This window comes from Physeter macrocephalus, chromosome 5 (genome assembly GCF_002837175.3).
Source record: "Physeter macrocephalus isolate SW-GA chromosome 5, ASM283717v5, whole genome shotgun sequence".
NCBI lineage: Eukaryota > Metazoa > Chordata > Mammalia > Artiodactyla > Physeteridae > Physeter > Physeter macrocephalus.
This window is the reverse complement of record NC_041218.1, coordinates 40,473,246-40,488,488: the sequence shown is the minus strand read 5'-3', so window position 1 is coordinate 40,488,488 and position 15,243 is coordinate 40,473,246.

Genomic DNA, 15,243 nt, shown 5'->3' with positions numbered 1-15,243 from the left:
TAAAAATAATTAATATGTTTATTGATTAAATGAAGGGCTGCGGTTTATCGAAACAAAAGGGCCTTTGGTACCCACAAAAATAGCATCAACCACACTCCTGGTAAAATGTACAACTTGAAAGGAATAAGAGATGGCAGTGGAAATGGTGGAATTAGGAGACAAGGTTCCCAGCACCCCCACTGCATTGGATGCATCAATGCTTTTTCAAATTTTCTTGCCCTGAGTCACAAACAATGCCATCCTGCAGTAAAACTGAGACTCTTCCTGACTAATTACCATTTTGTTTTTATTTCCCCAGTTAAATGGCTTTAGATCATGATGGGATAGAGCCTGATAGGTGGATATAAAATAATACTGTCACAATGTATAGTCCTAATGATCAATTAAAGACAGGTTATCGCTTAGGGCTTCTCTGATTTACAGAATGATTATTAAAAAATTCAAAATTAGAAACATAATTTAATTTGTAACAGAGGAATCCCCTCTCCCATTTAAGCTTGGATTATTTACTGGAACGCACAGAACTTGCAGATACTCTGCAAAGATACTTATCTTAAAATTCAGAGCCTGAATCTGTAGCAAGCATTCTGCCATACCGTAGCTAAAATGTGATTTTTAGAAGTTTCTGTGGGATCGAATTCACACCTTCCTTTCTAAAGAGAATGCGGAAACCTGAAAGTCAAGCTGTCCTTTTTGGTCTAGCATTTAAAGAGAAAATCTAGACCTAGGCTTTCCCAAAGGCAATCATTTTCACACAAAACTCTATTGTAATGCCCTTGAAAAGGTGCAAAAGAACCCAGGTTGGGTGATAGGCGTAGTTAAATTTGTTCTTTCAGAGACACCTCTAACTTTGGTCATAAACTACAATACAAAATAAATCTGCTTCAGCAGAACAACCTGAGGATAACAATACAGCTTGTGCCAGTAAAAGACCTGCTTTAATTATTTTATTTCATTTAAGTCACTGAATGACTTGTCTCTTAAATTACTATCAGCCAAGAACTAATGTAGCCTATTTACAAAAGTTTAGTAAACAATGCCTATCAATGTCTACAATTCCTTTTTATTTTAATGTATGTAAGAGAAAATAAGTAAAAACTCACATTTGGAAACCAAAACTATTCTCCTTTGAAAGCAGAGAACATCCAACTTTTGTAATGGGTTTGTCTTTTTTAAGGCAGCAGAATTACCTAATTTGTTTTTACCACAACCTATAAATGTCAAATATCCTCAGTGAAAATGATAAACATGTAATTTAAGTGTCATATATATGCTTGTAAAGCAAGAACGTATGCTTGGTGAAACTTGGAGATGGGGTTTAACATGGATTACACTTTTGTAAATTTATGATTTTATATGGAACACATATTTACTGATCTTCAAAACAGACTTACTCGCTCTTTAATTATTAACATATTTCGGAAAGAATCACACTCACCATATTCTAGTAAAAGACATCTTTATTACTTTGAAATGAGACATATGTTTATATGGCTTTATGATATTGGACGTGTGGCCATAATGAAACTTTATTCTGGACATGCTATGACGCTGAATGTAAGCAATGACTTTAAATTTGGTTCGCTCCTTTACAGCGTGTGAGATTGAATTGGAATAAAATACTGATAGAAATCCACTCCATAAAAATACCATTAAAGGCTTGGGGATAATGATGAATTTCTACTGTTGCCACATGTTCCAGTAATCCATGTATTCCAAAGTACTGATAGATCAGATATTTTGCTTTCGATATGAGCCAAAGAAAAAAAAGCTGGTATAGATTTTACTAATATTTGTGTAATTATTTCACTTTTTTCCTCTTTCAAAATGGCATGAGAAGTCTCATAAGATCCTTTAAGTTGCTAACATTGTATGATTTTGTTAAATGGATTAGATTACTCCTGTAGAATAAAATAATCATATGGGGTATAGAGAGGAAGCAAAATCAAACTAAGCTTTGTACTTTTTCTAGTTGAGGAATAATTATAAAAATAGACAGAATTATGGGCCACCTGCCATCAGAGTAGTAGCTATTTTACACACATGAGTAAAACAAGTTATGAATGGAAAGGCACTGCCTACATCATTCTCTTGTTTAAAAACACTTCTTCCCAACCTATTCCCTGAAACTCAGATCCCAGACTAGAAATCTGTTCATCATCCTTAACACCTCCTTCTCATGCACTCTCTCATATGAAATCTATTAGCACTGCTCTTGACTTCATTTCCTAAATATTTCTAGACTCCACCATTTTTCCTTGTTACCATTCTGTTCTCTTGCAAGCTGACATCTCAGCTCTTTGTATCTCTTCAGTGCAAGTGAAAAGTGCCATTTCCCAGGTAAACCCACTTTCATTTGTTCGATCCCCATTTTGTTTTCAATCTTCAATTGTACTGTGAATCTCAAGCTAAAGTCCATGTTAAATCCCAAGAGCCTGGATGCTGTCACCCATATCTAACTCCCCAGCCTTATCTTGCACTGTGCTCCTCTCTTGTCTTTGTTCTACCTTACAATCCATAGTTCTGGGCATGTTCTTTTCCACCCCAGAGCCTTTGTATATATCATTCTCACTGCCTAGAGAATTATTTCCTCCCTTTTTATCTAGTTGATATCTGAAGGAGACTGAGACATTTTGGGGGAGTCTTGGGTCAAACAGCTCAGCCTTCCCTGACTTCCTTAAAAATATAGTCTCTTGTAATTTTCCTTCCTAACACATATTATAATAGCAGTTTCACACTTGGATAATTATTTGGTTAATACCTCTGTCTGTCAATGGACTGTCATCTTATGAGTGTAGGGTTGTGTTAATTATTATTAGCACAATAACTTTTTTTTTTTTTTTTTTTGCCGTTCGCGGGCCTCTCACTGCTGTGGCCTCTCCCGCCACGGAGCACAGGCTCCGGATGTGCAGGCCCAGTGGCCATGGCCCACAGGCCCAGCCCCTCCGCGGTATGCGGGATCTTCCCGGACCGGGGCACGAACAGGCGGACTCTCAACCACTGCGCCACCAGGGAAGCCCAGCACGATAACATTTTATTCTTTCTGTTTTGTGCAGAGTTTGCCACCTCACTGAATATTTCTTGAATGAATGACTGTATGAATAAATGTGTGAGGAAATTTAAAGTTCAGCTTAAGAGACTGGAATCAATGAGAAACACGTAATATTGGTGCTGGGGTACCTTGGGAAGTAAGTGGAGTTTGAAGTTGGGGCACATTCCCCTGATGGCAGATCCTACTCAAAATAATTGTAAACCTAGACTTATAATAATAAAAAAGAATATGTAAATATTAATTACATATTCATTCATATTAATTCATCTTAATTGAATATTTACTATGTCTTAGGAACTGCACTATGTACTTTCTATAGTGCTTTAAAAGATTTGAACCGTGATTTTAAAAAGGATCTACTGTATAAGGAGATGTCAAATGTTCCCAATTTCTTTGACATTTTTGTCTTCAGCAGGCAAAGATATCTGCTGAAAAGAGATCAATTTGAATAAGTATGTGAGGATAATATTTTGAGATGTAAACAGATGGAAGCTTCTTTTCTTGATATTTTCAACTATTCCATATGGCAAACGGATTAGATTTTTTTGAACAGTCAGCGTCAGGTTTTTCTACCCCTGAGGTTAAAATTACTGCCGTGTCTGGGATGAAAGAGAAAGGAGGATGAAAGGGAAGTCTAAAGATAAAAAGCTAGTATGTCTTAGACAGTGGTTTAAGATGGTGGTTTAGGGATATCCTGAATTCACCTCCTACCATGGACTAACAAATCTACAACCACATGTGGAGTAGTTTCCTCTGAAAAGACCTGAAAACTTGATGAACAAAACCTCCACAACAAAGGATAAAAAGGGAGCACTGACATGGTAGTAGAGTCAGAGACACAGTCTTGCCAAAAAATCCCACCCCAGGTGAGCAATCCACAATTGGGAGGGAGATCAAAAATACAGAAATTTTTCCTAAGAGTGATGAATTTATGCCCCACATCAGGCACCCCAACCCTTAGATCCCATGCAGGAGAGATAAGCCCTTTAACCCCTGGCTTGGAAAAACAGCAACGATACATCCAGGAAAACCATAGTACTGTAGGAGATGATGAACCCAATCTTAAAGGGCTCATTTGCAGACTCACTTTGTAGCAAAAAATAAAGACAAAAACAAAAAACAAACAAGCAAAAAACCAGACTGAAAAGTACCTAGACCATAAGTGAAGGAGACACACTAATTTTAATGTATCTTTCAGAGAGACAGGAACCTATTGGTATTCTCCCTAGAAAGGGAGACACTGGTAGACACCATTTTTGAGACCTCATTCTACCTTGCTAATACTGACACTGGCAGGCACTATTTTGGAATTCTCCCTCTAACCTGCAAGCACCAGTAGGCGCACCCTACTGGGAACCCCATCTACCTCCAAAGAGCCACAGCTATGCACCACAGCAACAGGCCAGGCAACAGCCCTGCCCACCCCCATGCCTCAGCAGGAAGGCACACGTAGCCCATACAGGGGCCATCTTGTTCTGGTGGCCAGGGAGATTGTGCTTCGGACCCGATGGGACATATCATATATCTTACACAAAGCCACTCTTTCAAAACTGGGAGAGGTAGCTGATTTTCCTAATACATAGAAACAAGAGAGTCTGACAAAATGAGGAGACAGAGGAATATGTTCCAAATAAAACAAGACAAAAACCTTGGAAAAAGACCTTAATTAAATGGAGATAATCAATCTACCTGATAAAGAGTTCAAGGTAACTCATAAAGATACTCCCCAAACTTGGGAGAAGAATGAATGAACACAGTGAGAACTCCAACAGAGATAAAAAATATAAGAAAGTACCAAATGGAAGTTACAGAGCTGAATAATACAACAACTGAACAGAAAAATACACTAAAGCGTTCAACAGCAGACTGAATGGGGCTTCCCTAGTGGTGCAGTGGTTAAGAATCTGTCTGCCAGTGCAGGGGACATGGGTTCAAGCCCTGGTCAGGCAGGATCCCACATGCCACGGAGCAACTAGGCCTGTGCGCCACAACTACTGAGCCTGTGCTCTAGATCCTGCAAGCCACAACTACTGGGCCCTCATGCCGCAACTACTGAAGCCTGTGCGCCTAGAGCCTGTGCTCCACAACAAGAGAAGTCACTGAAATGAGAAGCCCGTGCACCACAACCAAGAGTAGCCCCCGCTCGCCACAACTGGAGAAAGCCCGTGCAGCAACAAAGACCCAACACAGTCAAAAATTAATTAATTAATTAATTAATTAATTTTTAAAAACCACAGCAGACTGAATGAAGCAGAAGGATGGATCAGTGAATTAGGAGACAAAGCAATGGGACTCACCCAAACAGAGCAGTGAAAAGAAAAAAGAAATTTAAAAAGTGAAGATACCTTAAAGGACCTTTAGGATAACATCAAGTGGTAAAGCATTAGTATTTTAGGGGTTCTAGAAGGAGAAGAGAGAGAAAGAAAGAGCCAGAAAAGATATTTGAAGAAATAATGGCTAATTACTTTGAGGAAGGAAACAGACATCCACGTTCAGGAAGCCCAGAGAGTTCCAAATAAGATGGACCCAAAGAAATTTGCACCAAGACATGTTATAATTAAAACAGTAAAAGTTAAAGATAAAGAGAGAATCTTCAAAGTAGCAAGAGAAAAACCCTTGTTAATGTACAAGGAAACACTCATAAGGCTATCAACAGATTTTTCAGCAGAAACTTTGCAGTCCAGAAGGGAGGGGCATGACATATTCAAAGTCCTGAATGGAAAAGACTCCAACCAAGAATTCTCTACCCAGCAAAGTTATCATTCAGAATTGAAGGAGAGATCAAGAGTTTTCCAGATAAGCAAAACCTAAAGGAGTTCATCATCACTAAACTGGCCTTACAAGAAATGTTGAAGGGACTTCTTTAATTGAAAAGAAATGACACTAATTAATAACAAGGAAACGTACTGGGAATTCCCTGGTTGTCCAGTGGTTAGGACTCCACGCTTCTGCTGCCAGGGGCCCAGGTTCATTACATGGTTGGAGAACCAAGATCCCACAAGCCGTGTAGCATGGCCAAAAAAAAAAAAGAAAAATAGAAAAAAGAAAAAGAAAACATATCAAAGTAAAAATATCATACTGGAAAAAGTAATGGTAATGCATCAATCACTTATGAAGCAAGTAGGAAGGTTAAAAAGACAAAAGTAATAAATGATCTTATTTGTAAAGCAGAAATAGAGACACAGATGCAGAGAATAAACATTTGGATACCAAGGGAGAAGGGGGGGTGGGATGAATTGGGAGATTGGGATTGACATATATACACTAATATGTATAAAATAGATAACTAATGAGAACCTACTGTATAGCATAGGAAACTCTACTCGGTGCTCTGTGGTGACCTAAGTGGAAAGGAAATCCAAAAAAAAGGGATATATGTATATGTTTTTCACTTTGCTGTTCAGCAGAAACTGATACAGCAGTGTAAAGTAACTATACTCCAATAAAAAATAGATAAATAAATAAAAAAGACAAAAGTAGTAAAATTAGCTAAAACTATAGTAATTAGTTAAAGGATGTGTGTGCACGCGCACACACACACACACACACACACACAGTAGAATACTCCTCAGCCATAAAAAAATAGTAAAATCTTGCCATTTTTGACAACATGAATGGACCTTGAGGGTATTATGCTAAATGAAATAAGTTGGACAGAGAAAGACATATACCTTATGATTTCACTCATATGTAGAATATTAAAAAATCCAAAATGACCAAACCAAACCAAACCAAACTCTTAGCTACAGAGAACAATTCATGTTTACCAGATGAGAAGGAGGTGTGGGGTTGGCAAAAAGAGTCAAGGGGGTCAAGCATATGAGGATTCTTGGTAACTTTAGACCTTTAATGGTGATCACTTTATAAGGTGTACAGATGTTGAATTATAATGTACACCTGAAACTTATACAATGTTATATACTATTTTACCTCAATTTTTTAAAGAAGCTAGTGTGCCTTAGAGCTCTCAAGAGAGAGATGACAGAAACCCTGTGGCAACTAGATCACAAGAGGACTTATGCCACTGTTATCTGTTGGGACCAAGAATACATCATGATCTCAGAGTTTCCCTTTTTCTGCCTGATATGGAAGCAGAAGAAATACCTGTGATGGCCACCTAGTCATGTAATGTTATTGAATAAGTAGACTATCCTCTGTAATGTTTAATAGTTGAAGTTTTGCTAGAACATCTTATTCATTTGACCCCTTAGCTTTCGCAAAAGAGATCGTATTTGCATTTAAGTTCCTTTTTGGAAATGAATAAATTATTTTTACCACTTTGTGGTCTTTTAAAATAGCAATTATATTTTCTAGGGGAGGAAGGGAGGAAAAGAGATTCAGAGTATGGAATATGTTCATTGGTATTAGCCAGAGGGATCTTACAGAGGTGATAGTTTGGAAGTCTATAGTGACTAACACTACTTTTTAGTATCATAGAAGTAAAGTGCCTTATATAGATGTAAGCAGTAGCTGAAACTACATCACTCATAAGGCAAAACACATTTTAAACAGAATTCCATAGGCTGAGAAGGCAAGATTTCCTAAAAGGACTAGATTTGCTTCAACCTCTTTTTACAAGGGAAAAATAGGAATCCTTATTGCCCGTTTAAGAGCAAGCACTTCCTGCAGTCTTTTGAATTTTATTGGTTGTCTCTCAGGTTTCAGAGAAAATATTAAAAATATATGTTTATGTATAACTGAATAGCTTTGCTGAACAGCAGAAGTCAACACAACATTTTAAATCAACTATATTTCAATTAAAAAATAAAATAAATTTAAAAAATACTTTTAAAAAATAGAAGTAAAAGATAATTCATTTAGAAGTGCTTCCTCCTTTTTAGGTAACAGATATACCAAGCAAGGCATCTTTTGGGGATGGGGGTTTGTTTGAAAGCCTTAATGCTCACACATTATTGCCGTTATATATTTTTGTGGGTTTTTTTTCCCAGAGAGCTCAATTTATAAGTTCAGAGACACTTTTCAAAATATGTTTCACTAAAAGAAGAACAGATATGCTGCAGAAATACAATTTACTCTATTATTTTTTATTTTATTTTATTTTATTTTATTTCTACCATCTCTGCTTCTTGCCATGGAATAAAAATTTGAGTGCAATGTAGAAAATTCGTAGGTTTTTCCTTAATAAGTAAAGTCATAGTTTTCTCTTTTACATTATTATTTTAGTACTGTTTTGCTGAATTCCAGTGAGAGGGCTCTTTTAATATTTAACGTATTCTGACCTAGGATCAAAGGTCTAAATTCTTCTTGGAGTCAATGGGTGCTATTTGTGGTTTCCTAAGAGATATTTATTAACACCGAATTTGTTCCATAGAGCACAAAATGCTATGTGCAGCATAATAAACTATATTTTATTTATCCATAATTTGAACTATTAATATTTTTCCTCCTAGCTATAAAATGAATGCTGCCTGTTCAGCAGGAAGGCCAGCAGGCAGAGAGGCAGCATGGCACCATTCAAGAAGCACCAGCCTGGGAGACAGAGGACAAAGGACAAGGTACTCCCCGACTCTATTTCTAATGATCTTGTTCTTGCTGAGTGCACCTGACTTTTGCCTCTGAGCCAAAGAAAAATAATTATTTCTTTCATATCCATGAACGTGTAAAATTTGTTCCACCCTCTCCCAAATAGGAGAAGAATATATCCCACTTTAATATGCTTCAAGTTAATAAGAATGAGAGATTGTTGCATATGACTAATCAGCATGAGGTTCAACCCATAACCATTAATTGATTTTATAATAATTCCTGTGAAAGTCAGTGTGGTACCATTGAGGAAAGAATTAGATTTAATATCAGCCAAACTTCAGTTGATATTCTAGTTCTAATACTAGTTGTGTGAACCTGATCAAGTTCCTTAAATTTGGGGGTCTTATCTGTAATGTGAGGTTAGCAATATCTACCTTCCAGTGTTGTTATGATGATTAAATAAAATAATTGATATATGAAATGCACATCTTACATAGTGAGTGTTCCATAAATTATGATTTTTGTACTGGAAAAACTCTGAAGTTTCAGCTTCACTGATAGTTATATTGCCTTTCTTCTGATAAACCTCAGATGCCTGCTACTGATTTTGTCCCCTTTGGACATTTGCTAAAGATTTGATGGTTATTCAGTTCTCTGGTGAGAAAATCTTTATACAAAGATTGCCATACTTTGTACCATGCTACCCTGCCTTTCTGGCCAACATTTGATTGGTCTATAACCAGTTGACTGATCAAAGAGCTAGTAGCCTATGGCTTAGTGTAGGGATATGACAAGAGTACAAAAAAAAGCCACTTGTATCTTTCTTTGAGGGAATTTTTAAGGTGACGCTCACAAAAATGTTTCTTCTTCTTTCCTATTTTCCAGTATACCCTCATAATAAATCCCCATTATTTGCATTTTGCCTGAATGTGTCTCTGTTCATCCAGTGCAACGGAAAATATATAACGCAGTTCTTCCTTTCATTTCATTAATAATATGGTACCCATGTGATATTGTTAATTGTGGACATTTTTTCCTGTTAAAGAATGGTATTAAAGACCATTGTCTACTTTATTTTCAAGGAATAGAACGGCACCACTGAGAATTCCCCCAGAAGCACAAGAACTAGATATGAAGGATAAAACTGTCCACTGGTCCAGGTTCCTGATAAAATTACTATGTAAGTATCTAATGCTTATCTCATTTAGTATCAAAGCAAATGGTAACTGGGGGGAAAAAATGATGGATTAGTTTAGCTGTGAAGTGTAATAGTTGCACAATTATATACAATGCCACTAAGTGGAAATTTTAACCATAATCACTTTCAAGGGAGATAAAATTTTCAAATAGCCTCTTTGGAAGATTACTTAATTCATGTTTATAAATTATGTTAAAGATGAAAAGCATTATTTAAATGTTAGAGTATCATCTAATGTGCCTCAAAGAATTTAATTTATGTGCAAAATGACAATTACCAGATTCTAATTAAATAGTAAGAGAGAATAATAGTCTAATGCTTTGATGATAGGCGCAGTCCTTGATTCCTAGAATCCAGATCTAAGTTTATTGGTCTTAGGCAACCTCTACTTTTTCTGATCAGACTAAATGAAATTTTCTTCTCATGGGATTTGAAAAACTTAAGATGAGAGTGTCTGAATTTACTCTGACATTCTAAATATCATTGTTAATTAATTTTAACAGAGCTAATCAATTGTCTACTTTAAATCTTAAAGAAGTTAAGTTAATCCTGTCTCCTTTAACTCTTAAGACATAAGTGATGTAGACATGTAGACATGAATGATTATTTTATTCTCATAGTAATATTACTATAATCATTCATTTGCTTTCATACATATATGCATATGTTTAATATATATGAATATGAAAAATGATTAAAATAGGATGTAAAAAGTTGTATATAATATTCTCTTTTTTAATGGTAAACTGATAAAAAACCTCTACAGTGAATTTCATGTTTTAATTTAACGATGGTATTAATACTATATATCATAAATCTACCAGCTAACAATTATCTGCATTATAGCCTTATTTAAGAATCAACTTAGAATGAAATAGAGCTGTATTTAAACTGAAGGCTTGACATTTTCTTATCCTCAGCTCATGGTTATTTATTCTCAGCTTCAGTAGTAAGCCAGAGTATGCGATTAATTCATTCATTCATCCATTCAATGAACTATTATTGAAACCCTCCTATGTGTCCTGGATATTCTGCTAAATTTAGGGAATGCAAAGAAAGTTGGATCTCATCTTCTGTTCAAAAATTTTCCTCTCCAGGGAAAGGGATGCATACATAGGTAAAGTACACCAATGCATCAGGTTGTGAAGATAGTATATGCACTGTACATTATGGGAGAATAGATGAAATACATAACCAAATCTGGGAAAGAACAGAGAAGACTTTCTGGAGTGTGTTTCCTGAATGGAGTATTAAAGGATAAGTAGCTGTTAGCCAGGGGATGTGAGGCAGGGATGTAGTGACCACATTCCAGTGAGATGGAGCAGTTTTAGCAAAGGGAACATATAATGTTAATTTTGAGTATGCTGTAATGGTGTGTGTTTAAAAAGGGACCACTAGAACGTGAGGTCAGGAAAAGGCAGGAGCCAGGTCAAGATGGATCTTGCAGGCTAAGCTAAAAAACGTGGATATAATCAAATAAATCATGGGTTGCGGAAGGTTTTTGGGGGGTTTTTTTGTTCTTTTCTCCTCAAGGAACAACTCATCGCATACTTTTTCTCTGTAAGAACATTCAGTATCCTGCAATGACAAACATACCTTTGGTCTCATGGCTATGAAGAGAGGAGGATCTATACATTCTGGCTCACCAGAAAGTATATATCCTAATTAGAGCTCTGGACTGAAAGTTACTTTTCATATTTCCTAAAAGAAAGATGCATCCTGATGGGTTAGGTAGTTCTATTAGGCCATGTCTCAAGGATATCAATCTAATTATCTTACCACTTACTATTTCCATGTACCATTATACACTACATGCATATTTACATGCATGCGCTAACAGATTCAACAAGCTAATTGGTAGCCAATTCAGTGGTAGGATAGAATGTAAAAGAGTGATGTTTTTATGTTGAATAATTAGGCATTATGTATTATAGGAGAAGGCCTTCTTCTGAACCTGGAAGCAAATTTTCATTATCTTACTTCTTGACTCACCCCCAAGGAGTCAGAAAACTGTAGTTAACTTTTAGAATAAATTTAACTGTACAATTCCTTAGGGTCAGAGGAAACTCCAATAGTAATTAGCAACCTAATTACCTAGGAGGCCTATACATTAAGTTCAGGATACGGAATTATCAGAAGAACCTGAAAAGAAGTGGAAGGTTATTCCAAGTTATGTCTCATACTCTGAGTTTTTTCACTCTTAATTGGGGGAGCCATTGCCTTCTGTACCACACGAAGCTCCGATTAATCTTCAGGTAGTGTTTAAGTAACATGCATGTTAGTCCTACTTATAGGATGATAATACATCATAAATGGTGAAATTTGTCTGAAAATAAAGCAAGAAGCTTCATTTCATGACCTTTTAATTTCTGTTACTTTAGAATAATCTTTAGGGAATAAATTCACTTGCATTATCTACAAAATGGAGAGTATACGTCCCAGTTAATTTTGATGGCATGGTAATTCATTGAGATGTAAAATTGTGGATGTTTGGGAGGGTGTACTATTTTTTCCAGTGTTCTGGAAGAACCCCATTACCATCCAATTCCAAAAAAGTGTTTCTTCTTCTTAGTCTCAGGAGCACTTTCAAGCCCTAAGCATCGACCACTAGCTGTTGTCAGGACGACCACACATCTCAGTGTTCCTGGGATAATATGATGCTGTCAGTGCTCTGCCCATACCCCCTCAGGTCTCTTTGCCATCTTTGCACATGGAAGCTCCCAGTGTGGCTTCTATGCCAACAGCTAGCATTTGTGTCTCTGCGGAAATTCTGCCCTCAGACTCCTATGATCTCCTTTGCCTGAGTACCCAGAAAGATGGAATTGCCTGGGATTTTATATTCATCCAGAGCTGTGCTCCACCAGTGACTGATGGATGTGGAGGTTTAAATATACTAGCTTTCTTGTCCCCTGGCCCTCCTAGGTGTGATCCACATTCTTTCACTCTCCAAAGACCTCTTGGGTAGGTTTGCCAAATTTAGCAAATAAAAAACAGGACAGCCAGCAAGGAATTGTTTTTTGGTATAAGTATGTCCCACGCAATGTTTGGAACATACTTATACCATAAAAAATTAATTATTGTTTAATTTAAAATCCATTGTAACTGGATGTCTTGTACTTTATCTGGTAAGTGCACTCCCATGGGACTTCACTGATGCAGCATTCTTGCTAGGCCTCTTTCCCATCACAGTTCTACTTCCCCACTCCTCTACCAGGTTCTCCTGGGAATACATCCTAAGAAATCACTTTAATATAAACCAGGGTCTGCTTCTGGGGAGCCTAATCTAAGACAGCCAGCTGTATCTGTTGCCTTCTCATGATTATTAATACCTCTTACCCCCAAATGCTCTGGTTTGGATGACGAATTATGCGGTCACTTGAACTATTATAAGACAAAATTGATTGAGGACATTATGCTGTGTTCTCAAGAAATATATGGAACATGAAGAACTAGTGACTAAAGGGGTGGGAATTGGAAACATTATTATAGGGAAGAGCGGGCTTGGTCTAAGGTCTATGGTTTCCAGAACAAGTGGGGATAATGAGTCAGGGCCTTGCAATATCCTGAAGAATTTGGAGGATATTGCCTATTTACTGTGACTGAGAGGCTTGATGCTAGACATCAGGGGTTTTGTCCTTATCAAATATATGCCCTACGCCCAAATATATCATAGAAATCGTGGAACAATCAGACTACAGAAGCTGTGCGGTTATGGACGGTGTTCCATATCGGCAAACAGAGAGTACTGATGTGAAGGACATTCAGTGCCTTCACATGGCCCTGAGCTGCATATGGATTAGCCCTATAATAATCTAAATTAAATTTCCCATTAATCACAAAAGATGCAAATAAGTCATATTTAATTTGCTTCAAATAAAATAAACTTTTTTTGTACATTCCTGTTTGTATCGGGTTGGCCAAAAGGTTTGTTCAGGTTTTTCTGTAAGATGTTGAAGCTAAAAATTTTTACCTTTTTAAGTTTTAGTTGTAACTTCTTCCAAGCATTTAAAGTGGCAACCCAAGAAGTTTTGTATTTAGTTGAAATTTGTGACATGAATCTAATTTCTAGATTTATAATCTAGATAATGTACAGGATCATTTTGATATTAACTTCCAGTGATCTCAAATAGTAGCCATGAAAGTAAGACAAATATTTCAGGAGGAGAAGTGTACAGATTTAGCATGTGACTACCCTTGTAGGATTTAAAATTTAATGTGACAATTAAATTTCAGTCACTATGCTATCATGCATTCATAAATTGAAAAATCACATATAAAGCTGAAGTCAAATATTAGATTCACCTTTACTTAATGGAAATATAAATTGAGATGAACAGGATAGTATTAAACATATGACACCAAAGAGTATATTTTCCAATGCTTTAAAAAATGAGCTGTGTTCATCAGTTTCCTTGGCTGAATTAGTAAACATAACCCCAACTTTTAAATGCACTTAATTTTCTATTGTCAGTACTTTCTCAATGAAGAAATAAAATTTAGAAATTAGAAGACATGATGAATAGCCTTTTTTCTAAGGTCAGACATATGATACTCAAAGCTAATGGAAAACATCATTCTAAGCCATAGCAAATTAGCCCTACCTACATAACAAACTGCTGATATCAGCCTGGAAACCATCTTGAATGTCAAGGGATATGCTCTTCATTTACAGTGTTTGATTGTTCATATAAATATTTAATGAAAATATTATTAGACTATTCAGCTGAGTGAAATAAACAGATGGCACAAGTAGCTAAAGAAGCTTACTTAATATTCACTAAGTGAAGTGGCATAATAATTTATTTTGCATATTATATAAGTCTTGAGAGGTTTTATACTTTTAAAACTTCTAGCACTATTTAAAAGGCACCATTACTGCCATAATTATGAGTTTTTCATGTATTTTTATGGTTAATGAAAATGTAACACACATTTTACAGGGAGAAAGAAGACCATCATCCACATAATGCTTGATGAAAATGAGGTACCTCTGATTCTGAAGTTTGACTTACTGTTAATATAGCTTCACTGAATCTCACCAAAAATGTTAACTTTATACTACATAAAATTACACAGTGGGTTTCTCAAGAGTAGAACTTAAATGATTAAATGGATAAGGTCGAAAGCTTTTTAACTATCATGCGGGCTTTGAGTTTTCAGGAAAATTGTGAGTCACCTGTTTTGAATCATACTTTTAAACACTGTTTTAGTGAGGTGATATAAAGAAAAAATTGGAAAGACAGGTTTTAAAGAATTGTTACAAGTTCATATATCTATGTGTAAAATTTTTCAAATTGTCTTTCTAAATGCTGCATATGTTAGTTGTTTTGGAAAAATATTATTTAAATTCATACAGTTGTACGCAGGATAATAAAATACACAGAAAGAGAAAGTATATGTTCTAAAAAATATGTTCTTTGGACGTCAGGAACACAGAAGTGGCATCAACTTTTTTTTTTTAAGCTAGTAGAAAAAACAGATGACACTAGAGAATAAAGCATGCGTG